The 25,090-nt window shown below is 47.6% G+C and overlaps 1 protein-coding gene across 3 annotated transcripts in view; it reads right to left on the bottom strand.

The window, feature by feature from the left end:
- The window catches only part of COX4I1 (cytochrome c oxidase subunit 4I1), a 184,484-nt gene that overhangs the window by 144,823 nt on the left and 14,571 nt on the right, over positions 1-25,090 (bottom strand). The window contains exon 2 of one of the 3 annotated variants that reach the window (XM_069636449.1): positions 23,865-23,957. The exons of 1 other annotated variant lie outside the window; for it this stretch is intronic. The gene's annotated coding sequence lies outside the window, so the exon portion shown is untranslated. Of the gene's footprint in view, positions 1-3,101; positions 3,127-23,864; positions 23,958-25,090 lie in introns of those variants that run through there. One more of the 3 variants, XM_069636465.1, reaches the window with a different exon arrangement.

The raw sequence follows: 25,090 nt of genomic DNA, 5'->3' as shown, positions 1-25,090 counted from the left end.
TAACCCCAAGTCTGTTTTCACACCGGAAATGTCACACTCTCCCATCATACAGATATGGGCCTCGGGTGTCCAAGCCACCAAGGAAAACAGGGAACCCCATGCATTTCCGAAAAGAGGACACCCGTGGGAATCCGCAGAGGTATGATATGCCCAAATTGCCCCAGAATTTATTACCCAGACACCCCTGCAAAGTCCGAAATGTGGGGAAAAAAACGCTTTTTCCGCACATTTCGCTCGACGCACCCATCGAAACACGCCCCCAACAACACATGGCCTACCGTCACGCGTTCCCACAGGTGTCCCGATGAAAACGGTACCTCACATGTGTGGGTGCACCTACCTGGCCGCCAAGGGGAAAGCCTAAAACACAAGTACCCCCAAGTCTGTTTTCACACCGGAAATGTCACTCTCACATCATACAGATATGGGCCTCGGGTGTCCAAGCCACCAAGGAAAACAGGGAACCCCATGCATTTTCGAAAAGAGGACACCCGTGGGAATCGGCAGAGGTGTGATTTGCGCCCATCGCCCCAGATTTTTTTACCCAGACAGCCCTGCAAAGTCGGAAATGTGGGGAAAAAAACGCTTTTTCCGCACATTTCGCTCGCCGCACCCATCGAAACACGCCCCCCACAACACATGGCCTACCGTCCCGCGTTCCCACAGGTGTCCCGATGAAAACGGTACCTCACATGTGTGGGTGCACCTACCTGGCCGCCAAGGGGAAAGCCTAAAACACAAGTAACCCCAAGTCTGTTGTCAGAGGGAAATCTCCGACATTCTGCCGACCGGCGCAACTTACAGATATGGGCCTCGGGTGTCCAAGCCACCGAGGAAAACAGGGAACCCCATGCATTTTCGAAAAGAGGACACCCGTGGGAATCCGCAGAGGTGTGATTTGCGCCCATCGCCCCACATTTTTTTTACCCAGACAGCCCTGCAAAGTCGGAAATGTGGGGAAAAAAACGCTTTTTCCCGCACATTTCGCTCGCCGCACCCATCGAAACACGCCCCCCACAACACATGGCCTACCGTCCCGCGTTCCCACAGGTGTCCCGATGAAAACGGTACCTCACATGTGTGGGTGCACCTACCTGGCCGCCAAGGGGAAAGCCTAAAACACAAGTAACCCCAAGTCTGTTGTCCATTCTGCCGACCAGCGCAATTTACAGATATGGGCCTCGGGTGTCCAAGCCACCGAGGAAAACAGGGAACCCCATGCATTTTCGAAAAGAGGACACCCGTGGGAATCCGCAGAGGTGTGATTTGCGCCCATCGCCCCAGATTTTTTTACCCAGACAGCCCTGCAAAGTCGGAAATGTGGGGAAAAAAACGCTTTTTCCGCACATTTCGCTCGCCGCACCCATCTAAACGCGCCCCCCACAACACATGGCCTACCGTCCCGCGTTCCCACAGGTGTCGCGATGAAAACGGTACCTCACATGTGTGGGTGCACCTACCTGGCCGCCAAGGGGAAAGCCTAAAACACAAGTAACCCCAAGTCTGTTGTCAGAGGGAAATCTCCGACATTCTGCCGACCGGCGCAACTTACAGATATGGGCCTCGGGTGTCCAAGCCACCGAGGAAAACAGGGAACCCCATGCATTTTCGAAAAGAGGACACCCGTGGGAATCCGCAGAGGTGTGATTTGCACCCATCGCCCCAGATTTTTTTACCCAGACAGCCCTGCAAAGTCGGAAATGTGGGGGAAAAAACGCTTTTTCCGCACATTTCGCTCGCCGCACCCATCGAAACGCGCCCCCCACAACACATGGCCTACCGTCCCGCGTTCCCACAGGTGTCCCGATGAAAACGGTACCTCACATGTGTGGGTGCACCTACCTGGCCGCCAAGGGGAAAGCCTAAAACACAAGTAACCCCAAGTCTGTTGTCCATTCTGCCGACCGGCGCAACTTACAGATATGGGCCTCGGGTGTCCAAGCCACCGAGGAAAACAGGGAACCCCATGCATTTTCGAAAAGAGGACACCCGTGGGAATCCGCAGAGGTGTGATTTGCGCCCATTGCCCCAGATTTTTTTACCCAGACAGCCCTGCAAAGTCGGAAATGTGGGGGGAAAAACGCTTTCTCCGCACATTTCGCTCGCCGCACCCATCGAAACGCGCCCCCCACAACACATGGCCTACCGTCCCGCGTTCCCACAGGTGTCCCGATGAAAACGGTACCTCACATGTGTGGCTGCACCTACCTGGCCGCCAAGGGGAAAGCCTAAAACACAAGTAACCCCAAGTCTGTTGTCAGAGGGAAATCTCCGACATTCTGCCGACCGGCGCAAATTACAGATATGGGCCTCGGGTGTCCAAGCCACCGAGGAAAACAGGGAACCCCATGCATTTTCGAAAAGAGGACACCCGTGGGAATCCGCAGAGGTGTGATTTGCGCCCATCGCCCCAGATTTTTTTACCCAGACAGCCCTGCAAAGTCGGAAATGTGGGGAAAAAAACGCTTTTTCCGCACATTTCGCTCGCCGCACCCATCGAAACACGCCCCCCACAACACGTGGCCTACCTTCCCGTGTCCCCATACGTGTCCCGATGAAAACGGTACCTCACATGTGTGGGTGCACCTACCGGGGGCGCAAAAGGAAAAGGGTAACCGACTGGGAACCCCAAGCCATTCGCCACTGCCCATTTTGTTCATGTGGGCAACCTACAGATTTGGGCCTAGGGTGTCGCAGCCAGCAAGGGAAACAGGGAACCCCATGCATTTCCCAAAAGAGGACACCCGTGGGAATCCACAGAGGTCTGACTTACGCAAATCGGCCCAGAATGTAATACCCAGAACCACCAGCAAAGACCCACATGGGAGAAGGGTGCCCAAGGCCAGGGATATTACCGCCGACTTTGCTGGAGCCCTGGCTGCCCTGCGTTACAGCTTCTCCCCACCAAGGAGTCTCGGCAGTGTGCCAATACCTCCCCGAAGGGAAAATCTGTAATGCAGCCAAGCCGCAACTCCAGGACAGTTGGAGGTGATCTGCCCAGACGGGCCATTCCCACCCACACCACCAACAATCCAGCCCCAGTCTCACCCACCCCACTGACAGTGGGCCCTAACCATAGAATAATAAAAAACAGTACTCACATAACGTTGCAGCTGCTCGGGTAGAAAAAGCTGTAAACAAAACAAAGAACATGTGTTACCTATGGTCACACCAGCAAAATGTAGCCCTCCCCGGGGGCAGATAGGGGGGGGGGGGGTTGTCCTGCACTCCTCCCTGGGCTGAGGCGTCCGTTCCTAGGAGCAGATATCTGGTCCCAGGAAGGACTGCATGACTTGGCACCCACTCCATTGCGGGTGGGGGGGGGGAGGGGGGTCAACGCCCCATCCCATTAGAAAATTCCCTGACCCATTGGGGTGCCCCACCGCCCCCCCTAAAAAGCGTTCCACCATTTTCATTTTTTTCCTTTGGTAACCCAACTCCCCTTGGTGCAGAGGGTCACATTGGTGTGCCAATCTGGCGCCGGGGTGCCCAAACCTTACTGCCCCACCCACTGGGGGGGCCTGTCCCACCATTTTTGGGGGCCCTCTCCCCCCTCACCCCAAATGGCTGGGGGACACACCTCATGCAGGCCTCCCTGGGCCTCCTCCAAACGGCTGCGTGAGGTACACCCCACCTCCATTTGGGGTGAGGGGGGAGAGGGCCACCCCAAAAGGTGGGGCAGGACCCCCAATAGATGGGGCAGTAGGGTTTGGGCACCCTGGGGGCAGATAGCCACACTAATGTGGCCATCTGCACCAAGCAAAGTTGGGTAAACAAAAAAAGAAATTTACAAAACCACAGGCTGCTTTTTAGGGGGGGCTGAGGGCCACCCTAAATTGGCAGCGCATGATGTACCGCAACGGGGGGTGGCCCTCAACCCCCCCCCACCCCAAATGGAGGGCCCCACCTCATGCAACCCTCCCTGGGGGCAGATATCTGCTCCTAGGAAGGGGCATCTGACCCCAGGGAGGGATGCATGAGGTGAGGCCCCCCTATCTGCGCCCAGGGAGGGTTGCATGAGGTGGGGCCCTCCATTTGGGGTGGGGGGGTTGAGGGCCACCCCCCGTTGCGGTACATCATGCGCTGCCAATTCAGGGTGGCCCTCAGCCCCCCCTTAAAAGCAGCCTGTGATTTTGTATATTTTTTTTGTTTACCCAACTTCGCTTGGTGCAGATGGGCCCATTAGTGTGGCTATCTGCCCCCAGGGTGCCCAAACCCTACTGCCCCATCTATTGGGGGTCCTGCCCCACCTTTTGGGGTGCCCCCCCCACCCCACCCCCAATGGCTGGGGGACACACCTCATGCAGGCCTCCCTGGGCCTCCTCCAAACGGCTGCGTGAGGTACACCCCACCTCCATTTGGGGTGAGGGGGGAGAGGGCCACCCCAAAAGGTGGGGCAGGACCCCCAATAGATGGGGCAGTAGGGTTTGGGCACCCTGGGGGCAGATAGCCACACTAATGTGGCCATCTGCACCAAGCAAAGTTGGGTAAACAAAAAAAAATATACAAAACCACAGGCTGCTTTTTAGGGGGGGCTGAGGGCCACCCTAAATTGGCAGCGCATGATGTACCGCAACGGGGGGTGGCCCTCAACCCCCCCCCCCCAGCCCAAATGGAGGGCCCCACCTCATGCAACCCTCCCTGGGGGCAGATATCTGCTCCTACGAAGGGGCATCTGACCCCAGGGAGGGATGCATGAGGTGAGGCCCCCCCTATCTGCGCCCAGGGAGGGTTGCATGAGGTGGGGCCCTCGATTTGGGGTGGGGGGGGGTTGAGGGGCACCACCCGTTGCGGTACATCATGCGCTGCCAATTCAGGGTGGCCCTCAGCCCCCCCTAAAAAGCAGCCTGTGATTTTGTATATTTTTTTTTTGTTTACCCAACTTGGCTTGGTGCAGATGGGCCCATTAGTGTGGCTATCTGCCCCCAGGGTGCCCAAACCCTACTGCCCCATCTATTGGGGGTCCTGCCCCACCTTTTGGGGTGCCCCCCCCCACCCCACCCCCAATGGCTGGGGGACACCTCATGCAGGCCTCCCTGGGCCTCCTCCAAACGGCTGCGTGAGGTACATCCCACCTCCATTTGGGGTGAGGGGGGAGAGGGCCACCCCAAAAGGTGGGGCAGGACCCCCAATAGATGGGGCAGTAGGGTTTGGGCACCCTGGGGGCAGATAGCCACACTAATGTGGCCATCTGCACCAAGCAAAGTTGGGTAAACAAAAAAAAATATACAAAACCACAGGCTGCTTTTTAGGGGGGGGCTGAGGGCCACCCTAAATTGGCAGCGCATGATGTACCGCAACGGGGGGTGGCCCTCAACCCCCCCCACCCCAAATGGAGGGCCCCACCTCATGCAACCCTCTCTGGGGGCAGATAGGGGGGCCCCACCTCATGCATCCCTCCCTGGGGTCAGATGGCCCTTCCTAGGAACAGATATCTGCCCCCAGGGAGGGTTACAAGGGGTGCCCCCTTTCTACTTTGGTTGGGGGGCACCCCCCCTATGGGGGGACACCCCCTTCCTTTCATTCAGTAAAAAATCCATGGTGGCTAGTGGCCCCCACCCCTTCCCCCAACCCTGTTTCCCATCATTTCATTTTTATTTTTTATTTTACATTCCCTTGGGGCAGATGGTCAGCCATCTGCTCCAGGGTTCACATACACATGCCCCCATGCTTTGGGGTCGGGAGGGGGGAGAGGGCTGCTTACTTGAAGCAGCCCCCTTCCCACCCCCCACCTCACAAAGAGATCCATGGTGGTCTAGTGGGTTGCTGGTCACGGATCGAGCGCTCTGCGCCGATCCGTGACCAGCAATGCCTCATATGTGGTGTCCTTGGAAAGGGGAGAAAGTCCCCTTTCCAGGGACACCACTTTCTGCTCAATCCCTGGTGGCCTAGTGGGCCCCAGGACCCCAAACCCCCTCCCACCTCCCCCCATCCCTCGGATTATTTTCACGTTTTCTTTTATACATTTCCCTGGGGGCAGATGGTCAGCCATCTGCCCCCAGGGTTCATTTTCATGTGTCCCCATGCTTTGGGGACCGGGGGGGGGGGGGGGGGGGGGAGAGGGCTGCTTACCTGAAGCAGCCCCCCTCCCCCCCAACTCGCAAACAGATCCATGGTGGTTCAGTGGGTTGCTGGTCACGGATCAGCGCTCTGCGCTGATCCGTGACCAGCAATGCGGCATATGAGTGGTGTCCCTGGAAAGGGGAGAAAGTCCCCTTTCCAGGGACACCACTTTTAGGTCAATCGCTGGTGGCCCAGTGGGCCCCAGGGCCCAAAACCCCCTCCCACCTCCCTCCTTCCCTCGATTTTTTTTTTTTTTTTTCCCCACCCCTGGGGGCAGTGATCATCTGCCCCCAGGGGTCCCTGGCGCTGTGGCCCCATGCTTTGGGGCCACGGGGGAAGGGGGCCGCTTAACTAGTAAGCAGCCCCCCCCTCCTCCACGCGTCACAAAAGGATCTTCGTTTGATCCGTGACGTTGCTGCCCGCGGATCGAGGCGCCCTGCGCCCGATCCGCGAGCAGCAAAGCCACACAATGGGTACCGTTGGAAAGGGGAAGATCTCCCCTTTCCAACGATACCCGCCTCGATCTCCGGCTTGAAATACAGCCGGAGATCGAGGCGGAACAAGAAGGGCACTCACCTTCTCCAACGCAGCAGCCGAAAATGGCTGCTGCGGTGGAATTGCTTTCAGTTTTACGCCGACGTGCGTCACGCACGTCGGCGTGAAACTGAAGGAAATCCAACCCCCGGGCAGTGAGGGGGGACCTCCCCCTCACATAGCCCGGGGGTTGGATTACAGTTTTGAGCGATCCCTGCTTTGCAGGGATCGCTCAAAACAAGGTGCCGAAAAGGACGAGCTATCTCGTCCTTGGCACTGCGTGTGCACTTCCAAGGACGAGATACCTCGTCCTTGGCACTTAAAGGGTTAAATAGAACAAAAAAAAAAAAAAACAGACTCCATCAACTTTATATTTCTCAGTAAAGTATATGGACTCAATAAGATTTTCCAACATTTCCATTTGCATTTTGTGTTATGCTAATGGGAATATTGTGGCGTTCATCCTCCGTTCCAGGGCTGGAACGGTGGATACCGGCCCGGCAGCCCAAGCGAAGCAAGGGTGGATAATGAGGTCTCTGGACCATTCTCCCCCAATTCCAGCCCCTGTAATGGGGGATGAAGGCCATTAGCACCCTAGGTTCCCAAAGCGGGAACCCGGGGTGCTGAAAAAAAGGATTGTTCTTCCTACAACGGGACACCTCATTTATAAGCCTTTACATAATTTTGGGACCACCCCCCCCTCTAGTTTTGACACCTCTTGACAGAATCCCACCAAACGTTGCAAACTCATTCGGGATCAGGTCAGGAATATAATAGCAATTTCATTAAGTAGCGCCAAAGTTATAGGCCATCCAAAAACTGACCCCAAACATCTGAAGTGTCCCCGAACTTCTCAGGACTGTATGTGAACATCCGACCTGTTCGGATGTTCGCGTCAAAAGCCACCTGTTTTTTTGCTTCTTGTAGCCATATTCCATCCCATCCTCATCACCCCTCAACTCCCCAGAGATTATTTGATAGGTTTGACAAGTGCAATGTTGTGTTTGTTTTTTTTAATTTGTTTTTTTAATCTGTTTTTTTATTAATAAACTTTAATATATGATAGTATGAAAATAAATTCAAACTTTACACAAAAAAATAAAAGAAAAACAATTATACATTAACAATAAGGAATAAACAAATAATCAGATAATTTAAAATTCAATGAACAATTAATAATGAGTCGAATGTCACCTTAAGAAAAGAATAAATGAACAATATTATCATAATCTTTACCTAGATATGCTGAGCAAACTTATACATATTAAGGGATAGTACACATATTTACATCTACTTGCATCAAAATCATGAGTTAGGCAGATATTTGTGGTATACCAATAACCAATCCCACAATGACATACATTTAACTCGCCTTACGGAGCGCAAATAATTCAAATCAACCGACCCAGCTTTAATTCAATTTTTTGCCATATGTTTTAAAGGGCTATAAACAAATGCAAATTGCAGGTATTTGTTCAATAAAGCCAAAATGACATTTCACTAATGGTTTGAAGATTGTGAACAAACTCAGCAAGATATAAAGTTATTGTGCTAGTTAATGACTGGCATTCCGTAAGATGATGTTTGGCTGTCTCCAAGCATTCAGATAATTTACATAGGCAACAAATTTGCTCAGGAACAGGAATATTTTCCCTGGCTCCCAAATTCCTCAGAGTGGGTAGTTGTTCCAATCTGAATAGAATGATAAAACATCTGAGCCTTTTCGTCGGACAGAGGTTCAAATATGCTTGGGGCTTCATTAAGTGTACAATCTGTATTTGATGAATTGGTGGCTCTTTAGAGTATTCAGATGCGCAAAGTTCTCAAGTCAATCCCAAAGTTCCACCCTTTTCCCAAGGGCGTTTTGGACTTCCTTAGTATACGCTGCCCCTCTATGTATCCAACCTATGTCAGTAAGACATACTGACATTAATTTGAATAGAGGTGAGGTGGAATGTTTAACCACTTCCTGGTGTATCACAGAAAGAGGATTAGAGCAGCCTCTAATCTTGAGAAAGAATTCGGCTCTCTTTTTGAGGACAATTGCTTTTAGTGATGGGAGACCCATTTCAAGTCTAATCAAAGCCATAGGCACTCCTGGGGACAATGCCAATATCCTGCGCCAAAATGTGCCCTCCAATACTTGGAACCAAGCTAGATTAAAAGAAAAGAGCCTCCAGACCGTAAGTGATCAGGGGTACGAACACTTGGATGTAGAGGTGCCGTGTCCCCCAGAGCGTATAGCCTCCCTGCTTGTTCGAGAATGCAGAAATCAGTGCAGTAACTTGTGCTGCCATGATTTTGCTTCCCTGTCTGCAGCAGCGGTAATCGCCTTTGGGCTCGATTTCAATTCCGAGATAGCGATAGGAGGGCGCATAGGGTATATTGGTTTTACCCACCATCACGTTAACTCGGGATGCTCTTTTCCCTGTGAATCTAAGAACTTTGGTCTTAGTTGATAGTTCGACCATTAAGGCTAGCATATTCCCATAAGTTGGTAGCGGAGCGCCGGAGCCCACTGATGGTGTTATCAAATACTACCAAGTCATCGGCGTATGCTAGTACAGTACAAGGCGCCTCACCAATATTCGGGGGACAGTTATCAATTACAGCCAAAACTGCGGGGATGCTGTATACATAGAGGTTGTAAATCAGGGGTGCAGTAACATCCCTGTTTTACCCCTCTATTTTGAAACACCTTTTTGGTCATGTTACCTTCTTGGTTTAGCCTAAGGCGAGCCGTGGTGTTTTGGTGCAGAAGTCTCAGATGGTACAAAAGGCCTCCCAGACATCCCAATGATTCAAGTTTCAGCCACAGTCTATCCCTAGGTATAGAATCAAAGGTAGCCTTGAAATCGATGTATATGGCATATAGAGGATAATGCCGCTTAGTGCCCCTGTGCGTAATATGTCCATTACCATAAGATTATGTGATGTAGAGAAATCCTGCCGAAATCCACACTGAAATCTACTGAGTATATTAGTCTCATCGACCCATTTCTGTATTTCGCTTAATAATGAAGCGAAAAGTTTACCTGTAATATCCAGCATGGAGAGAATCCTATAGTTCTTTGGATTGGCAGGGTTACCCTTTTTGAAAATAGGAAGAATGGCTGTTTGCCAGGATTGAGGGATTATCCCCTGCACTAAGATTTTTTTGAAAAGTATGGAGTGTAACTCTGACCAAAATTCGGGATAGTTCATAATTACCACGTTAGCCAGTCCATTGGGACCAGCAGCTCTTGAGGACTTGAGTTTATTTTATTCATAATAATCCCAGGGGATACTTCAAAAGGCGGAAAAAAGGGGGCCGTGTGCAGGGATGAATTATGCAAATTGGTCACCCCTATATTGCGACCTTCTAAGAATTTTATCCAAGTCTCCTCGCTAATAGGGTTGACTAGTTGGGCTTTACCCATCTTCCTAGTCTCATTCAATAGGGACCAGATACTGTGGGAGTCCTTAGAGCAGATAGTCTGCACTAGCCATTGTTAGGTGCAGTTTCTCTCCATACTTTTTATGTGCTTTACACTGGTTCAAAAGCAATTTTTAGCTTTTCTGACTCTCTCACTGTGGAGAGCTGCTGGTAAGTTATCTACGGATTTCAGCTCTCAGCCCTCTCTTGGCATCTCTAATTCCTTGGTTGTAAGGGCGACTAACACCCTCAGTTCTTATGTGGGCCATTATGGTCACAGCATGTTTTTCCGAGAATGCCAGAATCCACTCTTCAATGGCATTAATGGTCATGGTGCTAAAATCTAGGGAGCCTACAGAGGTGGTGTAGTTGAGGGCTTCCGTGGCTGATCGAATATTCTTTTCCGACCATATAATTCTAGACCCTGCACTATTGATGTTAATAGTACCAACATTCAATTTAGGAATGATAGGACTAGGTAATTGAAGAAAACATTGGAGCATCGAGTAGTCACTCCAGTTATTATTGATCACTTTCATATCAGTAACTTTCGATTGCATTTCGGGACACATGAATATATAATCGAGGGTACTAGAAGCTGTGCCATTTGTCCAGGTATGTTTCCCTGGCCTATCACCAGGCATATGGCCATTGATCATCTCAAGATCCCAATGAGCGAACAATTGTAACCAGCCCAGCCCCTCTGCCTCTTTTCTCGTGAATCATTAGGCATGTTGTATTAAGCTTCAAGTTAGATGATGTGTAGCCCCTGCCCGTCCTGTGGCAGTTGAAGTCCCCCATGACCACTGCCACATTACCAGGTTTCAATGTCAAAGATGCCATAAGGTTCTGCAGTGCTTCTTGTAACTGTTCTACCATGACTGTTCCTGGTGGATTATAAAGGTTAACAAGGAGGAACCTAAGAAAGCAACTTTCCTCTTCATATTCAACCTCTACTGCCATAAGGTAGTCCTCAACCTCACAATGCACCCTGCGGGAGACTAATGTATTTACCACCCCAATGAGTAAACCACCAAAGGGGCGGCCCCTTATATCCCGTTTTGCAACAGATTGATATACCACAAACCCGTCCCAAAGCAGAGGGTCCATTGCCCAGGTCTCCTGGAGACAAATACAACTATGTTTAGACAAAAGGTCAACAGAACTCTGTTCTCAATAAATGGGCGAAACCTCTGCAGTTCCAAGAAAGAAGGGAAAAGGATCAATGGTTGTGTAAAACCCCCAGTAGGGATTCCATCAGCCATTTTAGAACTTGTTGAACTTCAGCGAGTTCAAGATTTTTTACTTCCGCTGGCTTGGGACAGATGGGCAAGAGGTCTGGAGCTGTAATAGCAGGGGCGATGTTAGGATCAATTTCATTCGGATCCACATGGATGGCGACATCAACAGTCCTAAATTCCTCTTTATATTTCCTGATCAGCTGTGCTGTAGACAAAGGTACAATGTAGGGCAGAGACGTTGGGGTTGGGTCCTATCAAAGGCTCAACGAACAGAAAATCTGATTTCAATACTCGCAATTGTGGAATAGAGTAAAGTCTGACTAGTAACTCTGATCGCGCTAGCCAAGTATTTTTACCGCTCTGATATAAGTTCTTGATGAAGCAGATGCGATTTTCATTGATGTCTTTAGAGTCGTACCCCAATTCCGAAGCACAGGTAATGGATTGCTCTCATGTGCAGTCGCTACAGGCAGATAAACTGAGTTCTAAGTCTGGAGCCAAGTCTTTCAAAAGATCCTCATCAGAGACCGGACTGATTGCTTTTTCTTTGGGCACGAGCCAGCCACAGAGGGGGCCTTTAATCATTGGCTCCCGTGCAGCTGATCTAGCTTGTCTCTTTTTGGCTTTTTTTGAACGTCTATCCAGCCCTGTCTGTGGCACGACAGTAGGCGGTAGGGCACTTGTTTTGGATGTGTTGTTTTTGAGCGCCTTCCTCGACAATCTACGTTGCTTCCGTGAGAAGATGTAAGGGCTTTGTGCCATCTCAGGTTCACGAGCGTTCTCCCGGATTACTTCATGGCTATCAGCGCTGTTAACGGGTTCTGATGGAACAGCTACAGCTTCTTCCATATTGTCCAGGTCAGTGCTTTCTTCCACATTGTGCAAGGCGTCAGATAGGTTAACCTCTGCCTCTTCCCGGAGGTGATCTTTCTGTTCTAATGCCAAGATAAGAATGTTAGCATTGCTCAAAATGCGGCCTCACATTTGCAGTAAGATCTTAAGTGCAAATTGAAGAGCGGCAACTGATGATTGGAGCTCAGCAACCTCGGTTAAGCCGGGGTGTTGGTAGTCCAAGTCGTTGTCCTGAGGGTCTGGTGCGTCCTCCATTGATGCCATTGCTAAGTTAGGTGAGGCAGACACTCGTTCACTGCTTCTAATAGTATTATATTGACCAGGCGGAGTGCTCATGTTGCTAATACTGTGGGGTAAAGAGCCACTAGCTATCGTCAGTGGCAGTTGTGATGACATCCCTCTCTAAATATTTAAACACATTTCTAAAAGCGAATTGTTAATATCATCAAAATTGGTGGTATTCAATGAAATACTGCCGCTAGGGCCAGGAACTGCAGTTTCCTCAATGGTAGTGGAGTTTATATCCGGAAGTGCATTTACTGGAAAAAAACTCAGTAATAGCACCATGATCCACCGGCTTGGCATACTTCGCATTCTTCTTGGCTTTAGCAACCTTCGTATGAATCTCCATGGTCTCCTCAACGGGTAAGGTCTTCGTTTTCCGCAGATTGTAGTTTGAACGGGAGGACCTTTTCCCCTGCTGCATATCAGTCAAAGGTATGTGTCACGGCCGTAGGCCGTTGGCGGTTGTGGAAGGGATGGAGGTCGGGCGGCCATTAGACCGCTCCACCACGTTTTTCTGTACGTGCGGTTAGCGGTCTAGTGTTCTTCAGGATGGCCGCCCGCTGCTTCCTATTTACTTTCAGCGGTGGTGCGGCTCGGCGCGTTGCAACGTTTGTATTTTCTCCGTTGCGCTGCGCTCGTATTCTTCCCTGTTTTTTCTCCTCCATTCATCGCTTGGTATTCTGCATTTGATTATTCCCTCCTGGTCTCCCCCCTCTGCTTTCTCTTTCTTCATTGCCTCTTTTTTATGTTTTTTCTTTAGCTACAATTATACTTACAGGGGGCTTACTCCGCCCTTCCATTTATCCTCCCCTCCAGAGCTCCCCCTTTGGCTTTATATACATTTTTTCCTCCGTATATATTTTTCTTCCTGGTATCCTCCGCACTTGGGCTGTTTTTTGATCCCTTCAGTGCCTTTCATTCCGGACCTTCGTGCCAGTCTCATCACCTCCTTGGACACTTCTGGGGCAGCTCTTCAGCAACATCCAGCATACCTGCCAGGGTTTTTTTCTGCTACGGCTTTTTCCCCTGTTGGCTGTCACGGAGAGTGGTCATGGTGAGCCACAGTCTCGGGGTCACGGTGGCTTCTTTCCGAGGCAGACCATATCTGCACGAGAAGAAAAAGCCTACTTCCCAAAGGTCCCAGAGAAGGAAGTTGGAGCTACCCTCGACACCAGGTGAGGAGGTGGAGGAAGGGTTGGGGGAACTATTCAATTCCAGCCTTGAAGATAGTACCGCAAGCCAACCATCCAGCTTTGACAGTATGTAATAAGGTCAACCGGGATGGTCTATTCAAAAACAAAAGCTCTCTCCAGTGCTGTGTTAGATAGCAAGTATGAAGGTGGGCAGAAGAAGGTTGCTCACTTCAACAGTAAAGAAAAGTAGAGCGATAGGACGCTGTCCTCAAAAGCTGACCAAATAGTCCCCCTCACCTAGAGACCAAAGGATTGATAAGGTAACAAAAATGTCAAAGTGCCCAGGATCAAAGGCCTAAGCCCGCAGTCTCCTGGGTATGTTGCCTGAAGATCAGTTTGACTAACAGATGGACCAAGCTACCTCGTATTAGCTCAAGTGCTACAGCCTGGAACCATAATACTAGCATAGAGACCCAAGCTCCTCCCAATTGGCCCACAGCTAAAGGAGGTTGTACACAGCGAAGGGTCAACAACAAGTAGGAGCTCTTATAGCAAGTGTGTGAAATCAGACTTTATAATGTGCATGTACAACGTTGATAATGTTAATAATGCACCAAAAAACAGACCAAAAAGCCAGTGTACTCTGGGTAAATAAGGGGAGAAAGAGCAGAGGAAGTGATGAACAGCCCCAGGGAGATCGCTCCCAGCTCTCCACTCACCTCCCAGGCTGTGTCTGCGCCAAACGGTCACGATGCCGCAAAAGGGCCGCGCTTAAATATTGTCAGCCGGTGCAGCGTAATGCCATGCACCCACTGCACAAGACGGTAGGGATGTAACGGTATAACGGTATACCGTTAAAGATACAGTGAACCACTTAATTGAACAATAATAACCGTCAAATTGTTTATACCGTTTTATCGTTCATACCGTTAAGTGTGCTTTTCAATATGATTTGGAAAGGCTGCAGTAAGCAAGTGCTGCGCAGTCTTGGTCTTGCACTGTTGGATGTGCCGTCTGCCAAGTAGTTTCAGTTAGAGCAGTTTTTAATGCCATTCCATAAACACATGCTTGACACAAAATCAATATGTTAGCAATAGGAAGAATAGATACAGTGCCAAGAAGGAAAAGGGTTTACTTTGGGGTGGCGGTTTTGGGGTTTATATATTTATAATGGATAATGTTCTCTAAACATATGGCAACGGGGGGATTTCCCTGGTCCTCTCATTGAATTTACATATAATAAGTCACACTGCGAAATTCACTGATCTGTCGGTATTCCCTGCTGCCATACCAAAGGGTAACATGTCCGTGATTACTGAACACCTTTTGGCACGCAAGTAAACTAAAGGCTGTAACGTAAAGAGAGTGCGTGTGTATGCGCACAAGCGTATACTACCATCAGCCTCCATTGATCTGTGGCATGCAGGTTATCAAGATGGCAACATGTTCATTTTCACCAGTAGCCAGTGGGGGAGCAAAAAGCCTAAATGACTACTTAAGAAAAGCTATTCAGTTTGCTTTGCCAGTTGCAGCAGGCCCACCCCCCCCCCTCTCCACACGTGTGTTTGTGTTTGGTGGAAGCAAGGCATTTCAGTGGAAAGTATGTTGAAAAGCCCAATTCTGGCCCTGGGTGCCTGGTTTTGTTTGTGATGATAAATCTGTCAATTTATGACCTTTTAGAAAATATTTGTTAAGATTAGTTAACTCCACCTGCTATACCGCGCTAACCACGATATACCATCATTTGGCAAGAAGGTTATTGTACAGTCATAAAACTAATACCGTGACACCCCTACAAGATGGTCCCGCTATCGCGGGCACAGTCACCCCCAAGACTGATCCTTCACCACGTCAGCCTCCCCGTGGGTGTCCCAGACTACAGGGGGACGCGCCGGCTTGAAGCGACCGCCGACTTGCGGAGCAGAATCAGAGCCGCGTACAGTCTGCGTACAATCAGCCGTATGGCCGGTTGGCCTGTCAGAGGAATGGACCCTGTGGCGTAAGGACACTGTCCTGTCAAGCCACACCTCAATGCAATGCATTGTACGAGGCCGCCTCCGTCACGTATCCATCCCAACCTGTTCATCTGTTTTTACCGCGATGTCCGCGGACACCGGCCGATGTCTGCGAATCCAAGATGGCGGGTGTTTCCAAAAATCTGACGCACCTCACGCTTCACGCCAACCAATCAGCGAACACGTGTGTCCGCAGACATGACGCAAGTCTATTAGCCAATCAGGGTCCTGTCCGCGGAGCGAACAGGGAAGTGTGTCTGCGGAGAGGACAGATATCACTAATTTTATTGCCTTTACGTTTTAGACATTAAAAAATAAATAAACTACTGGACGGATTTACACCAAATTAACAAAAGCACGCTTTCGGGACCAAGCCGCCGCTCCTGCCGAAGATTTGGTGAAAATTCGTCCAGCGGTTTGGGCTGTCAATGGGAAAAAATAATTTTTGGGAACCCCTATAACTTTGACTCCCCTGGACCCAACCTCACCAAACAATTCAGAGTGGGCCATATACTTTTTTTTGCAACGTTTGGTGAGGAATCATCCAGGGGGAGCGGAGTTATAAGCCACCCAAAAATTGCTCTTCCTCTTTCGGTTTTGAAAATTTCCTTTTAGTTTTGCCTCCCATTTGCATGCACACTTTTTAATAACACTTTTGGATGTCTACCTAGAATGTGGCAACATTTGCCCATTCTTGAAAGGCCTCTGGCTCCAGTATTTGCCATGTCTGTGGGCTCAGAGAGGAAACAATTTGTCATTTTATGTTGTCATGCGAAGGGTATAGGACCCCGAGGGTGAGATATTTAAAGCCCCTCTTTAAACTATTCATGAAACTGAGGAGGCAATTCAAATATGTGAAAAGTCTGATCTTAATATTCATGTAAGAGTATCTTCATTGTGCATGGCTAAGAAGAAACTATTTGATGAAATGAGCCATCTAGCATTAAGTTGTGATGGACTGTTTGTGAATGTTATACTTTTTTTGTGTGACTAAATATTTTTAATGTGTATGGCCAAGCACAAAATAAGTTGTATAGTTTTTTCTGCAAGATATACTGAATCATGTGTGTGTTCTATTGTATGTATCCGTGTTTTTAACCGACAGTCAAGGTGTTCACATGTTTTAAACTTTTGCATCACATGGAATTGTTTTTAGGCTGTAACTTCTGGCAGAAAGATTAAATAAAATCTGGGGAAAGAAAGTGTGAATCATTGGGTATCATGTCCCAGTGAAAAGCCAGGTGATAAGAGGACTGAATTCTGAGAAGAATAAGACTACCCGTAGTACTCAGGATACAAGTTGGATGTCAGATAAATAGCGACTTCCAAGTTTATATGATAAAGCCAAAGTGAACGAAAAAAAAAGGAACACCTTTAAAGGGGATTTTGAAAAGAAAATAGAAGAGATGGAGAAATGGAAGAATCCTAGAAGGGATTTAAACAAATTATACAAGTGATAGCCAAGAAAGATCTAAATATTCTAAATTGATGGAAACTTGCTGAGAAAGAAAACTCGGGACAAGGGAGTCCTTCTCCTGGACTTTGTGTTAGTGATAGAGTCAGGGTAGTTACGATTTGGCAGGACGACAGTCTTGTCTGTCACAATAGACAAGACACGCACCCCAGTTTTTTTGTTAGGGAAACCCATAGTTTAGGGAAAGTGAGGCAGTTTTCATATTATTTTAATAAAACCAAAACCGGCGAATTTAGTGAAAAAACAGAGAAAGAAAGTCATGAAGGACCAGCAAAAGTTCAACACACAGTCTAACCCAGAGGAGACGAAAAGGGTAAGAAACCGAAGCCCAAGAAGATCCACACGCAGGAAAGCATCAGAGGCAAACGAAGAGAGAAACTGGGACCAAACAAAGGTCCCCTCAAAACCACAAGGTCCATGGGCATGGTTAAAATCAACCCTGAACCCGAACTCTTGGAGATAGCAGCGAACTACAAGCCCGGCACAATCGCACACAGGATCGGTGAACATAATGATCGATGCAGGTGCTGAACGATTAACCTTAGGCTCATGGAACACGCGAGGGCACGCTCACCTGACAACGGTGAGTGACGTAGACCTAACCAGTATGGACATTGTGTGTCTCCAAGAGACATGGCTGCTAGAGACACCGACCCTAGATGGATTTGAAGTAGAAATATCACCTGCCATAAAAGGCCTTCAGGGTCGCCCATCTTCGGGGTTGTTGACAGCCATAAAAATGAGCTCCGGCTTCTCCTCGCCAAAGAAACTAATGGAATCCTATGAGATGCTGGTGATACTTACATCCTGGAGCAAACAACCCACAGTGGGGGAACAGGAAGAAATTAGCCAACTAGTAATACATATTGGAACCCCCAACGGACCAACACTAAAACATACTGTGAGAAAATGGGGAAACAATAGACTGGATTTACACTGAGTTTGAAAGAAATGACATCCTGTGTGGCGATTTGAACGCGGATTGTGGTGAATCCCATTCGATCAGAAAAGACAAGGCCCCACAAGGAAACGCAGCTAAACGGGGCAAGGCCTGGAAGTCGGTGACCAAGCCGAGAAATTTATACAACATCGAATCTCTATTCCCCAACCAAGCAAACATCCCTACATGGGAAAATCTGAACGCCGAAGCCACCTTGGATTACATCTATGCTTCCCAAGGCCTCCTGACAAGGATCCTGGAATTTAAAGTCCAAAGAACCTCGCACAGTGACCATAACCTCCTGAGGAGCGCATGGAAAGGTAATCACCCGGTTAATCCAACATACAAGTTTCAAGTGGAGGTAAATAACCAGCAAACGCGTATACGTCTAACGGAAGCAGACAAAGATAACCAGGAACTATGGCAAGACCACGGAAGAAGACACCCAGTGGGGGGGGGCTGAACGTCCAAATTATCTACCAATGCTGCTCCCTTTCAGAAGACCAGTCGCTGGAAAACAAAGACAGGCAGTTTGTCCGAAACACATCTACGACAAACAGATAGTCGAAAAGAGGAAACAGTCCGGAAATTGAAGAGATTTGCAAAGAAAAGTAACACCAAAGCAGCATGGGAGCAGTGGCAAAAGGAACTAAAATCCTACAAACACTGGCTAAAACATCACAAATTCCAACTATCAGCAAGACGCCGAGAAATGATGAGCGATCTCTTAACACAAAAAAGGCTAGTGATTTTTGGGCACTGATTAAAACAACGAACTCGAACATGGTTACAGAAATGGCAAACTCAGTGTCAGAGGAAAAATGGATGTCGTACCTAACGGCCCAATTTGACCTACCGCAAGAGGAAGTACCGGAGGAGGGCATCGAGGCCACGACAGAATGAGTTGAAGTATCAAATGCAGAGGAAATCGAAAACGCCATTCTTAAATTAAAAACTTCAAGAGCCCCGGGTCCGGATGGGCTGACCAATGTCGACTTGAAAAAAATCACCAAAAGCATGGGCAGACATGATCAGCAAAATTTTCACCCATTGTAAGAACACCAAGATCATTCCCAAAACTTGGCAGAAGGCGATAATCGTCCCCATCTACAAGAAAGGGGGCAGAGACGACCCAGAAAGTTACAGGCCGATAGCTTTGCTCGACATAGTGGGGAAGATATTCGCATCCCAGCTACTAGTCCATCTTCGAAACTGGGCCAAAACCGCTCGATGCTATGACACCTTCCAAACAGGCTTTCAAAAAAACGGAAGCACTTCAATAAACATCTTACTGATCAACATCCTAAAGGCCAAAGTGAGAGAAGCCCCAAAAGTGTACCTTACATTTGTAGACCTGTCGAAAGCCTTCGACAAAATCGACAGGGCAAAACTGTGGCCTGAACTAAAACTCTGGGACTGTCCACCGCCAATTCTGAACCCGATAAAAGCCCTGCATTCAGACACGAAAATCAGGGTGAAACTGAACAAACAAGGAGGCCTGTCTAAGGAGATCCCGGTAAAGCGAGGTGTCAAAAACGGATGCCCCTTCGCTCCGGCCTTGTTTATCGCTTTTCTAGGGGACTACCAAACTGACGAACAAATCAGAGCCTTTCCACCTAAAATCGGAAATGTTCAAATATCGCGATTACTATATGCAGATGATGTAATTATCATCGATCAGACCCAAATCGGACTCCAACGCAGACTAACTAACCTGGGGAGATACATAGAATTGAACCATCTAGAGAATACAGCAAAAACAAAAATGCTAGTATTAGAAAAAACTACAAAGATATCGATGAGACCGCCAAAATGCTTTCTGAACAAAACAAAAATTGAGGTCGTGAACGAGTTCAAATACCTGGAGGTGATTATCGACGGATCGGCCAGAGATAAAGCAATGCAAGAGCATCTATGGACCAAGGTCAGAACATTAACAGCACAGACAAGAGCGGTCGATAGGAAATTTGGCAAATTCTCCATGCTGCCGGCCATTAACTTCTATAAAGGGAAGGTGGTCCCAGCGATCATTTATGGCATGGAAGCGTCATTAAACATTCCAAGAACTGTGTGGCAGAAGTTGGAAAGTCATGTTTGGAAGTCGGTTTTGGGTCTACCATGCTCAACCTCCATGCCTGCGATTAGGCGAGAACTGGGCCTTGTTTCCCTAGCTTCACTGGTAGACCAAAGCAAAATGAGGTTATGGAGAAAAATCTTAATGACGGACTCACTACCAATCTTCAAAATCATCGCAGAAGAACTCAAGACTGGCTCATGCAAGGCTTTCAAGAACTGGGCGGCAAGCCTCCAAAGCATTCTAATAGAAATAGCCTGCACAGAGGAAGATCTGATATCTAACCCAGACCGGGTTAAACTAAAAATGGAATGGAGAGACTGGATCGAAACAACCGAAAAAGCCAGTGCCAACAAACTACCAGCCCACCTCCCACCAACATTTAATGAAGTGAAAAAAACGCAAAATTACCTCCTGAAATTTCTGAACAAAGCGATGCGAAACATGATCCTGAGGGCCAGACTCAACTTGCTGAGGACAAAGGAAATTCTAGCCATACGTAATCAGGCAACAAACAGCTGTCGGCTATGTAAGAACATTGACCAAGTGGAAACCTTGAAACATTTGACCCTGCAGTGCCCGAATACCAAACAAGGCAGAGTCACATATCTCCAACCTCGTCTGCAAGGTGTAACGCTGGTAGAAGGTGCTGTGGCACAGACTAATTTCAGGAGAGACAACACGTTGGTCCCCGTCACTGGTGAAGCTAATAGAAACAGCCTTTAAGAGGATAAACCAGACAGGCACCATTGAGACGGCATCCGAAAACCGGGGAATAGCTTGATCTAAACCAGATTACCGAAGAGGGAGACGCTTCCTGCAGCTAAACAAAACAACAAAAAAAAACGGAATATAACCAGACGAGATCAAAGGACTCCAGAGTCAATAGTTCATCTCCGCACTTCGGGACTCCTTAAGTTGGGAAAAACCCTTGTAAAAATTGGAAATGTATTTTTTAATTAAAAGTAAAAAAAAACAAAAAAAACAAATCTATCCCGTCTCCTTCTGACCCTCCACACCTGCATGAAGAGCCTTCTTCATACCCTTACCCACATCCATCTGATATTTCCCATAGAATCCCCAGGACATAGCCCACCAAGAGCATAGTACATGAAAGGGCTAAGAATTTCAAGTGTCAGTCTCTGAAACAGGCATAAAAAGTCACTTGCCCCCTGTGAAGGGCATGTGATGCAGACAACTTTGTGAAGATTTTTCAAAAGATGCCATTTTATTAAAATCAAAGGTCGTATAAACGCCTCACTTTCCCCAATCCCGACAAAGATTTCCCTTCCTAAAAACTAAAAGAAACCCCAACAAAAGGTTTGTCCCTCACACTTTTAGACAACTCAACAAAGTAACATGGAAAATTAAAAATATAACAGATTCACAATCAGATATTCATCTCATTATCCGAGTGTATTCCCCTTCCGCAGATTCAAGCAGGATTCTGTTCAACAGTTCCAAAAAAGATAAGGAAATCCTCTCTAACAAAGTACCAACACAGTTCCGTTTGCTTCAACTTGACTTTAACCAATAGTTCAACAGTGGTTTCCCTCCTTTCACCAACAGCTTAGAGGAACTTCTCTTCAACCCAGAATACTCTTAGCTCATTAGGATCAACAGAAATGGTCTTTGTAAGTATTTCTGCCACAGTTCATAAAACACTTGTTTCAGCAATTGTAGATTCTGCAACCATTGACAATACTTGAACTGTCAGGAGAATTCTTCAACTCAAAACATCTTTGTGGACCTGCTACCACCACTAATTCTAGATTTGTAACCACAGCACAGTTCTTTAGTGACTTCAACCTGGTCCACTCACCCGCCAGGTCTACTACCAGAAAGTCATCTGTCTGGTGTACTCCTGCCAGAACAGAGAAAACTACTCCAAAGTCTTCTGACCTGGTGCACTCTCTTGTCAGGCCAAGATAAACTACAAGTACTTCTGTGGTATAGGTCAACTTCCAACAAATTAGCAATGCCTCTTGCTTCAAAACATCAAGTTCAAAAATGTCTTCAGGCAAAACAAGAACCACACTGATGCCATTTGTTACACACTTGTGATTGCCACATGCAGTGCAGGTTATGCTCCACTCTGAATGCCTCCTATCTGAAAGGCAGCCTTCCTGCCACTCGTTTCCCCACTTCTGCGTTGACCAAATGCTGACAATGACTCTTATAACTCTTTGGCTTTGGTAATGTAAGTTTAAGCCAATTACTCTTCAGAGCTTCTTTATGTATGGGCAATAGGTTTTACAAGCTTTGAGATTCTCATTTGCCCCTTGAAATTGGCAATAGTTCTCTTTAACTTGCCTTGTTATGGTTAATGGTTAGCTTTTGGCGTTGGCAATAGTTCAAATTTGTCTCTCGCCTTATTGCTCCCACTTGTTGTAGAACTCTTATCCAACCCATATATACACAATCACCCTTTTGGCCTAACGTTATTATTCCACTTGGTCTTTTTAAAGTCAGCTTGATTTACAAAATTATGGTTTGTGTGCTTTAGGTCAGTTCAGTATTCAAAATTACGTGCTTGAATTTCACTCTGCTTGGATTCCTTCTAAGGTTTAGGCACCTGGTCTTGGCAAGCAAGCAGTCACAATCCCTTAGTGAACTCTGTCTGGCGTGAGTGTGTCCGCCTCGCTGCATCCAGGTCCGCTTCTGCCGCTTTCCTAGCAGCCCGGAATCCTCCTCTTCCCGGCTTCCTGCGACTCACCAGTCAATAGAGGGGCTCTCCTTCCTCCCACAGCTCACCGTGCTCGCCTGCCAATGGAGCCAGACTGACATTGGGGAAAGCTTTCAAATGCTGTGCGTCTCGCTGTGCTACCTCCACATTCACGGTCTCAAACAGCAAATAGCTTCTCCAGACAGACATCCACTCAATGCATTACAGTGGTCCCAGCCCCTCTGCTGCCACGTGGAGGTATTAGGACGACTCCTACTACTGCCCTTCTCCATGGCCTGTATCTGAGGGGTACAGAAAAATGGGGGCACCTTGCTATTCCCCTATAGCCCCACGTACTAAAAACAAAACAAATGATCAGGGCGAGCCCGTAATACAATGACCCTAAAAAAAACTAAGATTTTCACAAAAAACAATACTAGTACCAACACCTTCCCAACATTTAACACACTAATAGTGATGGTGACACATTGAACATCTGGTAGCTTATTTGTATATCCAGAGAGGTTTAAACAGGAGAAGAGTTTGTACAGGTTTTTACAACATAGTGGCTGCCCGCTCTCTGTAACTGGTACTGTGCAGTATAAAAGTCGACCCGACTGTTTCGGCCTAGAGCCTATTCGGTTGGCTACAAGTTAGTTGGCCTTCATCAGGACGGGGAATTGCTGTCTGGTCTCAGGCTGACTTTTCTGTGGTGGTGTTTGTGCCTTAATGCTTAAGCATGTCAATTCAATACAAGGACGCTGAGGTGTAGCAGTGAGGGTCCTATCAAAACACTGGGAGAGGTGTGAGGGTCGGTCACCTACCTTGTCAAGTAAACCCTCTAACAAGGTTTGAAAACCTTAAATTCACAATGGTGCTTGAGGGTGAAAATTTGTTTCAAGGTAGGTACTATACCCTAGCAAGTGAGGCTCATGAGGCTTAAGTGAGATATTAACTCACAGTTATCAACTTAACTACACAGGCGATAAAATTGTTTATCAAAAAAATATAAATGTTATTAATGTACACATTAAAAAAAGATTCATCTATTTGGGCACAAAATAGGAATTTGAAATGAAACAGATTCCGATTTTGGAAACACATGACATTTCCCCCCCCCGCCCCCCCAATGCTGATTCATAACAGCAGTAAAAGCTGCATGCGTCGGCTTACCTGGCATTCAGTTGGTTAACTACTTGACTCTAGTGTGCCCAACGATGAGATGCTGGCATGGAAATTTGCCTTCTGTGGCATAATACTTGGATTCTACAAAACAAACACAAGTACTCATTAATAGTACGTATGTGCCCGCTGCATGTACCACACAGTCGCTTTCAGGCATCCAATTTCCCAATGTAAAACTGCTTGTGGTCGAACGCTTCCTAGTCGGACCTCCGTCCTGCCGTTCTTTTCTCCTTCGGCAATCTAGTAAGACTTGCGAAAGGCAGCCTGTGTTGGTCTTCTATCTATTTTTAACAGTGGACCTGCGCCATCACGTGATCAATGCGTGTTGGTTAAGGCTTCAGTCCTATTTGTATCTCAAGGAGCTACCACGGGACAAGGTGAATTCTAGGGGTCGTGCAACATCATTGTATGCGTAAATAGGCAATAGGTGCCGTTTTCTGTGCGCTATTCATTTTTGATTTAAGCTCATCCGTCACTCCACCGGAAACAAAAAAGAAGGGTAAACAGCTTTTACCACATTGCTTGATGGACGCTTTTCAGTGTTAGTTTCTCGAAAAGGATGTTTTGTAAGGTACAAAGAGGTGTATTACACCAACCAATCTTATTTTTCATTAAGACCCTTTTCTACACTTTGTTAGGTATATCATGTGTTATTCTTCCCCAAGTAGCAACCTTTTGTCGCTGTTGCTATCCATGCTTGATTTAATTCAAGCAGTACTGACCATCTCAATTCGTCTGGTTGATGTATCTTTTCGATCCAATGTCCCCCCTAAGGAGGAATTGGGGATACTGTTTTTGAGACAGCTTTTATGTTCCCCACTTCTTAATTTGATCTTCCTTTCAGTTTTACTGATGTAGATTGTAAAATATGGCATCTGGTGCCCCTGCAACAATCGAGGAATTGCAGTTGGTAAATTTTGTTTGTTTCCATGGGTTGGCTAAACCAATGTTGATTTGAGTGCTTTTCTTTGTAGACGAGCAGCAAGTACATTTACTGCAAGGGTAATGACTCATCAATTCTGGCATCCCCACTGTTCCGGCAAGGTTTTTTTGTTTTGTGAGGATTGAGCTGATGTTTTTTTTTTTTAACTTTGTTTTTATTGACATAATACATATAAGGTAGGGTGCGCGAGCAATCCCTGCCAGCAATACACTAAGCAAACATAACTGACGGTATTTTTTACTTTAGTCCCATCCCGCCTCCCCCCTCCCAC

The sequence above is a fragment of the Ambystoma mexicanum genome, chromosome 1q (genome assembly GCF_040938575.1).
Source record: "Ambystoma mexicanum isolate Mex_15411 chromosome 1q, UKY_AmexF1_1, whole genome shotgun sequence".
Taxonomy (NCBI): Eukaryota; Metazoa; Chordata; class Amphibia; order Caudata; family Ambystomatidae; genus Ambystoma; species Ambystoma mexicanum.
This window is presented reverse-complemented; position numbering and strand designations above follow the sequence as displayed.